Source organism: Lissotriton helveticus, chromosome 12 (genome assembly GCF_964261635.1).
Source record: "Lissotriton helveticus chromosome 12, aLisHel1.1, whole genome shotgun sequence".
Lineage (NCBI taxonomy): Eukaryota > Metazoa > Chordata > Amphibia > Caudata > Salamandridae > Lissotriton > Lissotriton helveticus.
This window is the reverse complement of record NC_136073.1, coordinates 7,295,019-7,309,224: the sequence shown is the minus strand read 5'-3', so window position 1 is coordinate 7,309,224 and position 14,206 is coordinate 7,295,019. Positions and strand designations below refer to the sequence as shown.

The window sequence follows — 14,206 nt, the reverse complement described above, 5'->3', positions numbered from 1 at the left end:
GCAGGAGTTCAAGGGTTTGGTTTCCTGACACATCCATCGCTTCTAATCAAAACTTCTATTTCTATACAACGGTCAAAGGGCACAACTTCCTCCCAGACACGTGCTTACATGACAAAAATTCAGGGCACCTCTTTCTGCAAAACCATCTTCTTCTGTACAAGTGTTCCAGGACACAGCTTTCTGCAAAACACCATCTGCTTCTGTGTGGGACCTGAAGGGCATAGTCTACTGACACACCATCTGCTTCTATTTGAGAACCCAAGTGCATGGCTTCCTGCCAAACCATCTGTTTCTAGGCAGTACCCCAAGGAGTGTTTGGCTAAACAATGAACTTCTCAATCAGACTGCGTGTGTAGCTTCCGGCAAGAGCCATCTACATAGGTACATGACTCTAAAGACATTTCATCCTCTCAGACATGTTTGCTTACGTGTAAGAATCCAGGGAACCTCTTTCTACAACAGCATCTACTCCTGTACAAGGGTCCCAGGACACAGCCTTCTGCCAGACACCATCTGCTTCAGTATGAGACTTCAAGGACATGGCTCCCTGCCGAAGCAAGCTTCTTCTACACAAGACTCAAAGGGTATGGCCTCCTCCTAAACACATCTGCTTCTTTATGAGACTTCAAGGAAACAGCTTCAAGAAGGGCACATCTGCTTCAGTACAAGGCTCCCAGGGCACACCTTTCTGCCAGACATATCTGATCCTGGACATGAAGGGCAGGGCTCTCGGCCACACTGACTACTTCTGTACAAGAGTGTGGCTTCCTGTCAAACCATCTGCTTGAGTGTAGGACTCCAAGTGCATGCCTTTCTGACAAATTATTTGCTTCCATATTAGGCTCAGAGGTATGGCTTTCTGCATTACCATCTACTTCTGTACAGGACTGCAAGGACACAGCTTCCTCCCAGATACGTTTGCTTCCATATGGGTCTACAAATGCATGGCTTCCCGTCAAACCACCTGCTTCCGGATGGGGCTCCGAAAAGTGATGGCCGGCAAAACCATCTACTTCGATACATGGCTCAAAGGACACAACTTCAGGCCAGACACATCCACTTCAGTACAAGACTCAACGGACACAGCTTCAGCCAAGACACGTCTACTTCTATACACAACTCCAAGGCCACAGCTTCAGGCCAGACACGTCTACTTCTATACACAACTCCAAGGACACAGCTTCAGGCCAGACACGTCTACTTCTACACACAACTCCAAGGACACAGCTTCACGCCAGACACATCCACTTCAGTACAAGACTCCACGGACACAGCTTCAGGCCAGACACGTCTACTTCTATACACAACTCCAAGGACACCGCTTCCAGCCAAACACGTCAACTTCAATACACAACTCCAAGGACACAGCTTCAGGCCAGACACGTCTACTTCTATACACAACTCCAAGGACACAGCTTCAGGCCAGACACGTCTACTTCTATACACAACTCCAAGGACACAGCTTCCGGCCAGACACGTCTACTTCTATACACAACTCCAAGGACACAGCTTCAGGCCAGACACGTCTACTTCTATACACAACTCCAAGGAAACTGCTTCCGGCCAGACACGTCTACTTCATTACACAACTCCAAGGACACAGCTTCAGGCCAGACACGTCTACTTCTATACACAACTCCAAGGACACAGCTTCACGCCAGACAAATCCACTTCAGTACAAGACTCCACGGACACAGCTTCAGGCCAGACACGTCTACTTCTATACACAACTCCAAGGACACAGCTTCATGCCAGACACATCCACTTCAGTACAAGACTCCACGGACACAGCTTCAGGCCGGACACGTCAACTTCTACACACAACTCCAAGGACACAGCTTCATGCCAGACACGTCTACTTCTATACACAACTCCAAGGACACAGCTTCACGCCAGACACATCCACTTCAGTACAAGACTCCACGGACACAGCTTCAGGCCAGACACGTCTACTTCGATACACAACTCCAAGGACACAGCTTCACGCCAGACAAATCCACTTCAGTACAAGACTCCACGGACACAGCTTCAGGCCAGACACGTCTACTTCTATACACAACTCCAAGGACACAGCTTCACGCCAGACACATCCACTTCAGTACAAGACTCCACGGACACAGCTTCAGGCCGGACACGTCAACTTCTACACACAACTCCAAGGACACAGCTTCATGCCAGACACGTCAACTTCTATACACAACTCCAAGGACACAGCTTCAGGCCAGACACGTCTACTTCTATACACAACTCCAAGGACACATCTTCAGGCCAGACACGTCAACTTCTATACACAACTCCAAGGGCACAGCTTCAGGCCAGACACGTCAACTTCTATACACAACTCCAAGGACACAGCTTCCGGCCAGACACGTCAACTTCTATACACAACTCCAAGGACACAGCTTCACGCCAGACATGTCAACTTCTATACACAACTCCAAGGACACAGCTTCCGGCCAGACACGTCAACTTCTATACACAACTCCAAGGACACAGCTTCAGGCCAGACACGTCTACTTCTATACACAACTCCAAGGAGACAGCTTCAGGCCGGACACGTCAACTTCTATACACAACTCCAAGGACACCGCTTCCAGCCAAACACGTCTACTTCTATACACAACTCCAAGGACACAGCTTCACGCCAGACACATCCACTTCAGTACAAGACTCCACGGACACAACTTCAGGCCAGACACGTCAACTTCTACACACAACTCCAAGGACACAGCTTCACGCCAGACACATCCACTTCAGTACAAGACTCCACGGACACAGCTTCAGGCCAGACACGTCTACTTCTATACACAACTCCAAGGACACCGCTTCCAGCCAAACACGTCTACTTCTATACACAACTCCAAGGACACAGCTTCAGGCCAGACACGTCTACTTCTATACACAACTCCAAGGACACAGCTTCCGGCCAGACACGTCTACTTCTATACACAACTCCAAGGACACAGCTTCAGGCCAGATACGTCTACTTCTATACACAACTCCAAGGAAACTGCTTCCGGCCAGACACGTCTACTTCATTACACAACTCCAAGGACACAGCTTCAGGCCAGACACGTCTACTTCTATACACAACTCCAAGGACACAGCTTCACGCCAGACAAATCCACTTCAGTACAAGACTCCACGGACACAGCTTCAGGCCAGACACGTCTACTTCTATACACAACTCCAAGGACACAGCTTCACGCCAGACACATCCACTTCAGTACAAGACTCCACGGACACAGCTTCAGGCCGGACACGTCAACTTCTACACACAACTCCAAGGACACAGCTTCATGCCAGACACGTCTACTTCTATACACAACTCCAAGGACACAGCTTCACGCCAGACACATCCACTTCAGTACAAGACTCCACGGACACAGCTTCAGGCCAGACACGTCTACTTCGATACACAACTCCAAGGACACAGCTTCAGGCCAGACACGTCTACTTCTATACACAACTCCAAGGACACATCTTCAGGCCAGACACGTCAACTTCTATACACAACTCCAAGGGCACAGCTTCAGGCCAGACACGTCAACTTCTATACACAACTCCAAGGACACAGCTTCCGGCCAGACACGTCAACTTCTATACACAACTCCAAGGACACAGCTTCCGGCCAGACATGTCTACTTCTATACACAACTCCAAGGACACAGCTTCAGGCCAGACACGTCTACTTCTATACACAACTCCAAGGAGACAGCTTCAGGCCAGACACGTCTACTTCTATACACAACTCCAAGGCCACAGCTTCACGCCAGACACATCCACTTCAGTCCAAGACTCCACGGACACAGCTTCAGGTCAGACACGTCTACCTCTATACACAACTCCAAGGACACAGCTTCAGGCCAGACAAGTCTACTTCTATACACAACTCCAAGGACACAGCTTCATGCCAGACACGTCTACTTCTATACACAACTCCAAGGACACAGCTTCACGCCAGACACATCCACTTCAGTACAAGACTCCACGGACACAGCTTCAGGCCAGACACGTCTACTTCTATACACAACTCCAAGGACACAGCTTCAGGCCAGACACGTCTAATTCTATACACAACTCCAAGGACACAGCTTCAGGCCAGACACGTCAACTTCTATACACAACTCCAAGGGCACAGCTTTAGGCCGGACACGTCAACTTCTATACACAACTCCAAGGACACATCTTCAGGCCAGACACGTCAACTTCTATACACAACTCCAAGGACACATCTTCAGGCCAGACACGTCAACTTCTATACACAACTCCAAGGGCACAGCTTCCGGCCAGACACGTCAACTTCTATACACAACTCCAAGGACACAGCTTCACGCCAGACATGTCTACTTCTATACACAACTCCAAGGCTACAGCTTCAGGCCAGACACGTCTACTTCTATACACAACTCCAAGGACACAGCTTCAGGCCGGACACGTCAACTTCTATACACAACTCCACGGCTACAGCTTCAGGCCAGACACGTCAACTTCTATACACAACTCCAGGGAGACAGCTTCAGGCCGGAAACGTCAACTTCTATACACAACTCCAGGGACACAGCTTCAGGCCGGACACGTCAACTTCTATACACAACTCCAAGGACACAGCTTCAGGCCGGACACGTCAACTTCTATACACAACTCCACGGCTACAGCTTCAGGCCAGACACGTCAACTTCTATACACAACTCCAAGGAGACAGCTTCAGGCCGGACACGTCAACTTCTATACACAACTCCAAGGAGACAGCTTCAGGCCAGACACGTCTACTTCTATACACAACTCCAAGGCCACAGCTTCACGCCAGACACATCCACTTCAGTCCAAGACTCCATGGACACAGCTTCAGGTCAGACACGTCTACCTCTATACACAACTCCAAGGACACAGCTTCGGGCCAGACACGTCTACTTCTATATACAACTCCAAGGACACAGCTTCCGGCCAGACACGTCTACTTCTATAAACAACTCCAAGGACACAGCTTAGGGCCAGACACGTCTACTTCTATATACAACTCTGTTAGACCTGACACCTTTTGGCGTGGTTCTTCCCCCATCTTTTTGCCTCTGACTCATGTGTTCTGATGCTGTGCTGGATTTCGTTTTTGCTGATTGAGATGTTTTGGACACTCTGCCACTGCTGATCAGTGTCAGAATGTAAGTGCTCCTTCTGTAAATTGTGATATTGATTGAGTATACCGAATTGGCATATTTGTATCACCACGAAGTCCCTAGTAGAGGGCACTGTGGGTGCCAGGGCTGGTGATGACAAATGCTACTAGTGGGCCTGCAGCGCAGATTGCACCACCCACATGAGTAGCTTTAAAAAGGTGACTCAGGCCCGCCAACGCAGAGCCTGTGTGCAGTCAGTGACTGCCATGTCAGCCTGGCCAGTGTCCCCACTGGCTAGGCCTAATCCTTCCCTGTCTGTGCACATCAGTCACCCCTATGGAAGGCTCAAGGTACCCCCGTGGGCAGGGTGCAGTGTATGGATAAGGTAGAGCATGTGCTAGTGCAGGTACTATGCTCTGGTAGTGGGCTACAGCCATTTTGTGTGCTCACTGCTGTAAGGCTATCTTGCTCCATAGAGTAACATGGAGGGGGGCTGGGCCCATGTGATACCAGCCTATCTCCCCATAGGAACAAGATGGGACATAAGTGAAAGATATCCCTGGACTCAGAATTTAATGACACATCTTTTAGTGAAGGGTGTTTTTAAATCCTGGGTTGGAGAATAGCACTTTTAGAAAGTGGCTGTTCTCTTGTCTAAACCTTTCTGTGTGCCTGGGTTTGTGGAATGTCTGCCTGGTCTGGATGTGACAGGAAGGGGCTGCAGAGCCCCAGAGGAGAGGGTCGGAGCCATCCCGGGGATGAAAGGGCACATCTGCCTGCTTGGGAGGAGGGAGGAAGGAATGCCAGATAAGTGCTGGGCTGTGCCTGCCTACCTCCCCCCACATTAGCTCTCTCCTGGTGGTCAACTGACCCCACTGGCCCTGAAGCTGACAGGAAGAAGAAAACCAGAGACACCTCAGTGCTCCGCAACCCCCAGAACTGGTTTAGGCTGGACCCAGGGCCTCCATGCACAAAGAACTTCAAAGACATTGGGGGGTATAAGGAAAGGACCCCTGTCTGCAGAGGATTAGATTCTGAAATTCTGCAAGCAAGAAGGAACCCTCGCTGGAAGGAGGGCAGCTAGAGAACTGAAGGAAGATTGCCTTGCTGTGTGCTCTAAGGGCTGACTTGTTCTGCTGTCCACCTGGAAGCTAAGGAGAAGAAAGGGACTCTGCTGTGTGCTGTGACCCTGCCTACTTGAAACTGCCAAGACTCTGCTGTGTGCTGTGTCTACATCTGAATCTCCAAGGGCCTGAGAAGAGCTGGCCTCCTGCTTGGAACCCAGGGCTAAAGGTTCCTAAAGCTATCCCAGGAAACAGCTGCAAAATCGTGCTGTTGGGACCCGGGACGCGTGGTGCTGGACTGCGGAGCGTGAGGAGGAGATCGGTGTGCTCATCGGCACATTAATCGTGAGGGTTGGAGGCTTGTGGAGCCTCCCCTCGTGAAATCTGCTCCCAGGTGGTGGCAAGGTCGAGAGGGGGGTCTAGTTCTGACCAGCGCCCTTTAAAACCCTTTGCCGCCAAATCACCGTCGCAGCCCGGGGCCAGGATCACCCCTGGAAGTTGCTGTTCGTGACCAGGAGCGGCCGCGGCGAAGAACGAAGCCGCCGCGACCCCATTGGCTGAGGGAGCCGAGCCCCCTCACTAACGCCGCGACGGGATTGGCCCGCGCGGCGCAGCGTCATCAGCTGTGGTGTGCCGTGATTGGCTGAGCCTGCGGAGCGTCATCGGCGAGGCCGCGCTGCCATTGGTTGGCGGCCTCGCGCTCAGAGGGGCTCGACTGAGGGCCGCGACCGGATTGGCTGCCTCCGCTGAAGCTGCGGGAGGTGCCGAAGGATTGCCCAGAATCACCGCCGGGACCGGGGAAGAGCTCCGACCCCGCCAAGGGACCTGGAAGCGTCCCGCCTCCCCCGCCGCTCGTTGGATTGTCGAGAGCGGGCGGGAGAGGAAAGGGGACCGGCCGGGGCGGGGACGCGTGCAGTCTGCACGGCTGGTGCGCAGTGGTGCGCCTGATTCCCAGGAAGACGCGAGGCTGCCCCGGGGACTAGAAAGAGTCCCTGGGCCTCGTGAGGGAGTTGCAACAGCGCATGAAGCCCACGGATATAAGTACACGTGGGCCTTGTTTTCTTTGCGCATGCTGGGAGCATCACAGTATAAATCAGTGGCCATATTCTTTTAAGTGCTGATTTGAGAGACTAGAGACTATTTTTATTTTTATGCTGAGAACTGCCTATTTACAAGACCTACTAAGAATTAAGTGCAACCTTGTTCTAAATGAAGTGTTTAACGTGCAACCTTTAAGTTAGAAATGCTATCTGTTCTAAAGAAGTGATTATCATGCAACTGCTTCATTTACATGCTGAAACTAGATAAAGTTATATTTTATATATACTTACCTGTGTGGTCTCAGTTTGTGGTGGATTGGGAATTGCTGTTGTGTTAAGTGCAAATGTTATCCACATTGTCTCCGAGTTTAGCCTAGACTGCTCGCGCCATGCTACCTAGAGGGTGAGCAGGGGTTATCTCAGAGGGTTATTCCGTCGCCCTGACCGGAGCTAGGGGTCCCTACTTGGGCCAAGGTACTTACCTTTGCCAACCAAAGACTCCCGGTTCTAACAAACTCCAAGGACACAGCTTCCGGCCAGACACGTCTACTTCGATACACAACTCCAAGGACACAGCTTTAGACCAGACACGTCTACTTCTATACACAACTCAAAGGACACAGCTTCATGCCAGACACGTCTACTTCTATACACAACTCCAAGGACACAGCTTCAGGCCAGACACGTCTACTTCTATACACAACTCCAAGGACACAGCTTCACGCCAGACACATCCACTTCAGTACAAGACTCCAAGGACACAGCTTCAGGCCAGACACGTCTACTTCTATACACAACTCCAAGGACACAGCTTCAGGCCAGACACGTCTACTTCTATACACAACTCCAAGGACACAGCTTCACGCCAGACACATCCACTTCAGTACAAGACTCCAAGGACACAGCTTCAGGCCAGACACGTCTACTTCTATACACAACTCCAAGGACACAGCTTCAGGCCAGACACGTCTACTTCTATACACAACTCCAAGGACACAGCTTCACGCCAGACACATCCACTTCAGTACAAGACTCCAAGGACACAGCTTCAGGCCAGACACGTCTACTTCTATACACAACTCCAAGGACACAGCTTCGGGCCATACACGTCTACTTCTATACACAACTCCAAGGACACAGCTTCGGGCCAGACACGTCTACTTCTATACACAACTCCAAGGACACAGCTTTAGACCAGACACGTCAACTTCATTACACAACTCCAAGGACACAGCTTCATGGCCAGAATTTTTTTTTCAAATAATAGCAGCTAAGATTCTTATAAAAATCCCAGAACTACCTAAAGTGCGGAGTGCTTTGCTTAGTCACGCCATCACATGGGCAGGGCGTCATGTAGGAGGGGCAAATCTTCAAATTAGGGAATGCAACCAAATGAAGAACCCTACCGACACGTAGCCTGGTCAACATACGGTGTTGGATGTTATTTATACAGAACAAATGGTTTTGACAGCCTTCCCGTGGGGTAAGTGACATAAAAAGCAATAGTCGATTTTTTCAGCTCTCCGTGCATTCTGGCAACATGCCTAGGGTTAAAAAAAGTTGCCTTAATGAGCCTCTTATTAAGAGATAAAACTTGTAATGGATGTTTCCTCACTGACAAGTTAAACAAGGTACTAAAAGATGTATTCAACTAAGAGACCCAGGGGTATGAGAAACTTTATCCAAGGTTAGGCAATCTAAAAGGAATGATTTCGTAAAACATCGTTCCTCCTTCGATCATATGGAAAACCAAAGTAATACAGATTTTAATAAAAGCAGGCCCTTCATATACAGCAGGTCAGCCTCTTATAGCCAATCAGAGATGAGGCCGAAACAGGTAGACATAGCAGACGTTTTAAAAACTTTTTTTCCTAAACTTGGAGAGGTTTACTGGGGGTATAACCCCCACAGTCCAGCCCCAAATGTCGTGGTAGACCCAATTTACTCTTTTAAAGATATTCTCTTTAGCACACCACCAACTTCTACTCGAACGTACTATTTTATAAGCTTTCTATTGTGCTACGTGCCTCCTTGCGGTTACTTCAGAGCACCCCAGGGCTTGGGCACAGGTCTGAGTCTGTCATCTAATAGGTGTTAAGGCTCTGAATACAAGGTGGGACTTTGTAAAATGTCATCATTATAGACCTTCCTGTATTGGATCAGTAGTAGCCGAGATCCAAAAGCTCCGTTGTGAGTAGTTCGCGGAGGGGAAGGGGTTTAGTTCGCTCTTAGGAGTGGATTGAAAGCGATACAAGGTTTGGGTTCTTGGACTCCTAGGATCTACGTCTTTGCTTCATCCCTCTGAAGAGGATCCGTGTTAGGAGGTCTGCACTCGCAGAGCTGAGATTTGTGGTCCGTATGTAGCGGGTGCAATAGTTTATCAGGAAATTGCAATATATTAAACCAGATAAAGGCTGTACTTAGCAGGAATCTAGCTCAGATAGGGACACATCTTCTAAGAAAATGTGTGCCTCTCCAACTCTGTACCTCTCGGTTACGTTTTAAATCTTGTTTTTGCTCTAGATGGCCAGTGGAAGCGCCTGGTTCTCACCACAAGATAGACTGGCTGTACAATACCTACTATGGTAAGCTTCTAGTGTCACTGCATTTGTTTCTGAGGCTGCAAAGTCCAACCCCCAGAAGCAGACATGTGCTAGAAACAGAAACCTGCAGGATACAAAAAGCACATAAGAAGGGCACGTGACCACCAACATTTACCATACCCCAGAGGAGGGCTCAAAGAACTGGGCCATTGGTATCAGGGACCGACAGCTCAGAGGAACAGACACCGCCGTACTAAGTGGGTACAAGTCACAAGCTTCGAAGCAGAGCCTTGCCCATTAGGTACGACGGGTGAGTATCCCCTCTAGGAGTACACTTATACTCGCGCTTGAGAGTCTCACTTCTTACAGCACACGGTTTGCAAGTCTCACTACTTCCATGTAAGCATCACTCATCTGATGCAAGCCTCACCTCTTGCCTGTAAGCACTGCAAAGTGGTACAAATTCTGTACAAAATAGATTTCAGAAAAACACTCAACAAATATTCGCATTTTGTCTACAGGATGTTGTAACAGACCTTGCTATGAGACAGCTCACACGTTCTGTAAATTTCCCCTGCAAGTGCCTCCGCAGAGCCCGGGTACTGGCTTTCACGATGCGCAATTGGACAGAGTCCCTATGGAAACCCAACCGGACACCCAAGAACCTGAGAGGAACAAAGGACTCCTGTAAGGCGATCCTTGCTTAGCAAAGAGTTGCACAACCTATGCGTGGGGAAGACAGGGCTGTACAACACAGGTGAGCACTCAGAGAACAATAGAACCGAGTTTAAAACGCCAGGTGTGAAAGGCGTGGGCTGGAGAACAAAAAATGAACCTGGGGAGGCAGAACTAGTCATGAGAACCCAGAAGATAGAAAAGCTGGTTTGGGAATCCAATATGAAGGGCCTGATAATGAGTTTTTGATCCTGAGGTCAGGACTGAGGATAGCACTTAATTTGTGAGAGAAAAAACATAAGTATGAAGGTCCATATGGGAACGCCTTCCCATTTGGCAGACCGCCTTCACTAGTCCTGCCGGTGGAGGACTTCCTTCCATTGTCCTGCCACTGGAGAAACAGCCTTCCCATGTCCTGCCACTGGAGGAATCGCCTTCCCGTGTCCTGCCGGTGGAGGAACGCCTTCCCATATGGCAGACCGCCTTCCCATGTCCTGCCGGGCAAGGACCGCCTTCCCATGTTCAGCCACTGGAGGAACCGCCTTCTCGCGTCCTGCCTTTGGGGGACCACCTTCTCTTGTCCTGCTACTGGGAGACCACCTTCCCTTCTCCTGTCGTTGGGGGACCACTATCCCTTGTCCAGTCGGTGGGGGACCACCGCCCCTTGTCCTGCCACAGGAGGACCACCTTCCCTTCTCCTGTCATTAAAGGACCACCTTCTCTTGTCCTGCTGTGCAAACCTCGACACTCCCCTGACAGAGAATAACCGCAATCAAAGACATTGGTATCACATGAACAACATAGACTTGGTCGCTCCTACAACTTAACAAAATTGACCTAAAATGACACTGATTTGTATACAATGCTTGTCAAGTCAACCCTCAAACTCTCTCGCAAACCTACAGACATACAACACTGCTACATGCTGCTACAAGACGTTTGGACACTCTCTGGGCCTCATCGCGACATGAACACGGTAGACTTGAGAAGACACAAGACAGGGTCCTACCCAAGGGCAACCTTGGAGAGCACTTTAGGATCTCAACAGCAGGCCCAGAAAGACGGATAGAAATATAACAATACCAAAGCACACCCCCTCCATGACCCCTAAACCACTCCCCCTAGCAGGACTTCACCAAAGCAGAAGACCTCTTCCAACACCCCTCTTCTCATGACCTCTTAGAATACACAACCCCTCTTTCAATGACACCCCCTCAAGAGGGGCCCCCTTGTAATGACCTCTTAGAATGCACACCTCTTTCATTGACACCCCCCTCAAGAGGGGCCCCCTTGTAATGACCTCTTAGAATGCACACCTCTTTCATTGACACCCCTCTAGACAAATGCCCATGTTATGACATCTTAGAAGACACCGCCCTTTCCATGACCCCCTGAAGTTATTCCCCTTCCCAGAGCCTCTTCAAGACACACCCCTCCAATGACCTTAGAAGACACACCTCTTTCAGCAGCCCCCCCCAACACAGATCTCCTTCTAATGACCTCTTAGAAGACACCCCAAGTCCCATGAAGGTGTCCCCCCTTGATATCTCCAAGGCACCCCCAGTCCCATGACCCCATGAAGTTACCCCCCATGAAGTTACCCCTCCCCATGAAGTTACCCCCCCCACATGAAGTTACCCCCCCACATGAAGTTACCCCCCATGAAGTTACCCCCCACATGAAGTTGCCCCCCCATGAAGTTGCCCCCCCATGAAGTTGCCCCCCCATGAAGTTGCCCCCCCATGAAGTTACCCCTCCCCATGAAGTTACCCCCCCCACATGAAGTTACCCCCCCACATGAAGTTACCCCCCATGAAGTTACCCCCCACATGAAGTTGCCCCCCCATGAAGTTGCCCCCCCATGAAGTTGCCCCCCCATGAAGATACCCCCCCATGAAGTTACCCCCACAAGAAGTTACCCCCACATGAAGTTACCCCCCATGAACACATCCCAGGGCCCTTAATACACATACATGCTACTCCATGACCTCTTGCATGACCTCCACGAGCCAGGCCTCTTCAGGTGGGCCCTCAGTGACGTCACTTCCGCTGGAGGGCATGAGAGGGGCAGGTGGAAACTTTTATTTCCGGACTACGACTCCCAGAATGCCCCTGGCCGCTGCGGAAGTGGTGTGCCCCGCTGCCCTCGAGCCCTGGCCTCGCGCCGTTGCTCGCCGGCCCCCTCTCACCTCCGTCCCGGGACCCTGACCCGGAGCCCGGCGCGCTGCCAGCTGAACCCACCGCTGCGAGCATCAGCACGGAGCTGGCGCGCTCAGCCAATGGCAGGGGAGGGTCTCACAGCGCGGCCAATCGCTGCTCAGCCCGCACCGCTCAGCCCGCCTCTTGCGTGACTGGCAGGTCCTCAATCTTGCACGAATAGTCCCATTGGCCACTGGGGCTGTCGGTCAGAAGGATTACACAAGCTGCCGCAGCGGGGGCGGTGCGAGGTGACGTCACTAGCTGTCAGGATGAAAGGCGGGGCCTGGGCTGAGGTGGAAGTTGGGAGGGCAGGAGGGGCAGGAGAGGGCAGAGAGGAGGGGCAGAGAGGAGGGGCAGAGAGGAGGGGCAGAGAGGGGCAGAGGAGGGGAGAGAGGGCAGAGAGGGGCAGAGGAGGGGAGAGAGGGCAGAGAAGGGCAGAGGAGGGGGAGGAGGGCAGGAGGGGCAGGTAAGGGCAGAGGAGGGGAGGGGGGCAGAGGAGGGCAGAGGGGGGCAGAGGAGGGGGCAGAGGAGGGGGCAGAGGAGGGGGCAGAGGAGGGGAGGGGGCAGAGGAGGGCAGAGGAGGGCAGGAGGGGCAGGTAAGGGCAGAGGAGGGGAGGGGGGCAGAGGAGGGCAGAGGGGGGGGCAGAGGAGGGCAGATACTCGCAAAGTGACAATCAGACCTTCGTGGGTGACTTCAACCTCCTCTGGGGCTCTCCGCAAGACTCTTCCGCAATCTCTCTGGCCACCTTCGTCTCTGTAAATGATCTCATCCAACACTGCTCAGATTCAACACACTCTAAGGGCTCAATCCTGGACCTTGTTATTTCTAAAGCAGGCATGCTTTCCATCACTACCCCTATTCACGTAGACTGGTCTGACCACCTCCCCATCCCATTCTCTATTCAACTATCACACGCTATAACACTTGGCCAACCCAAGAGGGCTATCTCCTGGTTCCGTGATGTTAAAAACATTGATGTCGGTCCCCTCTGTGAATCAGCTTTGTTATCACTTCCAAGGCTAGACCCGAACCTAGCTGTTGACGATCTCACCTCCCAATGCCTCACAGTTCTTGCAGATGAAATCAATAGCGTCGCTCCGCTCCAAAGCAAAAGGTTAAAGCCCACCCCCTCAGCACCTTGGTTCAACAAATCCCTCTATGAAGAAAGGAAGCAGCTAAGATTCCTGGAGAAGCAATGGAGACAAGTGCCCTCCACCGATAACTTGTCCACGCTTCGCTCCGCAAGATCCAAGTACCACAAACACATCTTCCTTGGGAAAGCGGCGCACTTCAAAACCCTTCTTGACTCAGCCAATAACAGACCCAAAAAACTATTCGATCTCATCAAGATTCCTGACTGCTCTCCCCCATCCTCCAAGTTGGAGGATTCTGAAAAGAGAGCAGCGGATTTTGCTTTATTGTTCGACGAAAAAGTGAAATCACTTGTGGATCAGGTCGCTCATCCTACCCCTCCAGAGGAGTCCAAATCCTTAGCCATTTGGCAAAACTTTGACCCTATCTCTGAAGATGCCCTTCTCAAGTGCATCCGCGAAACAAAGCCCTCCAA

At 51.1% G+C, this 14,206-nt stretch overlaps 1 protein-coding gene across 1 annotated transcript in view; it reads right to left on the bottom strand.

Moving 5' to 3' along the window:
* Positions 1-12,713, bottom strand: part of ABCA7 (ATP binding cassette subfamily A member 7) — a 198,065-nt gene extending 185,352 nt beyond the window's left edge. The window contains exon 1 of the mRNA XM_078670677.1: positions 12,413-12,713. The gene's annotated coding sequence lies outside the window, so the exon portion shown is untranslated. The remainder of the gene's footprint in view (positions 1-12,412) is intronic.
* Positions 12,714-14,206: the final 1,493 nt, after the last annotated feature.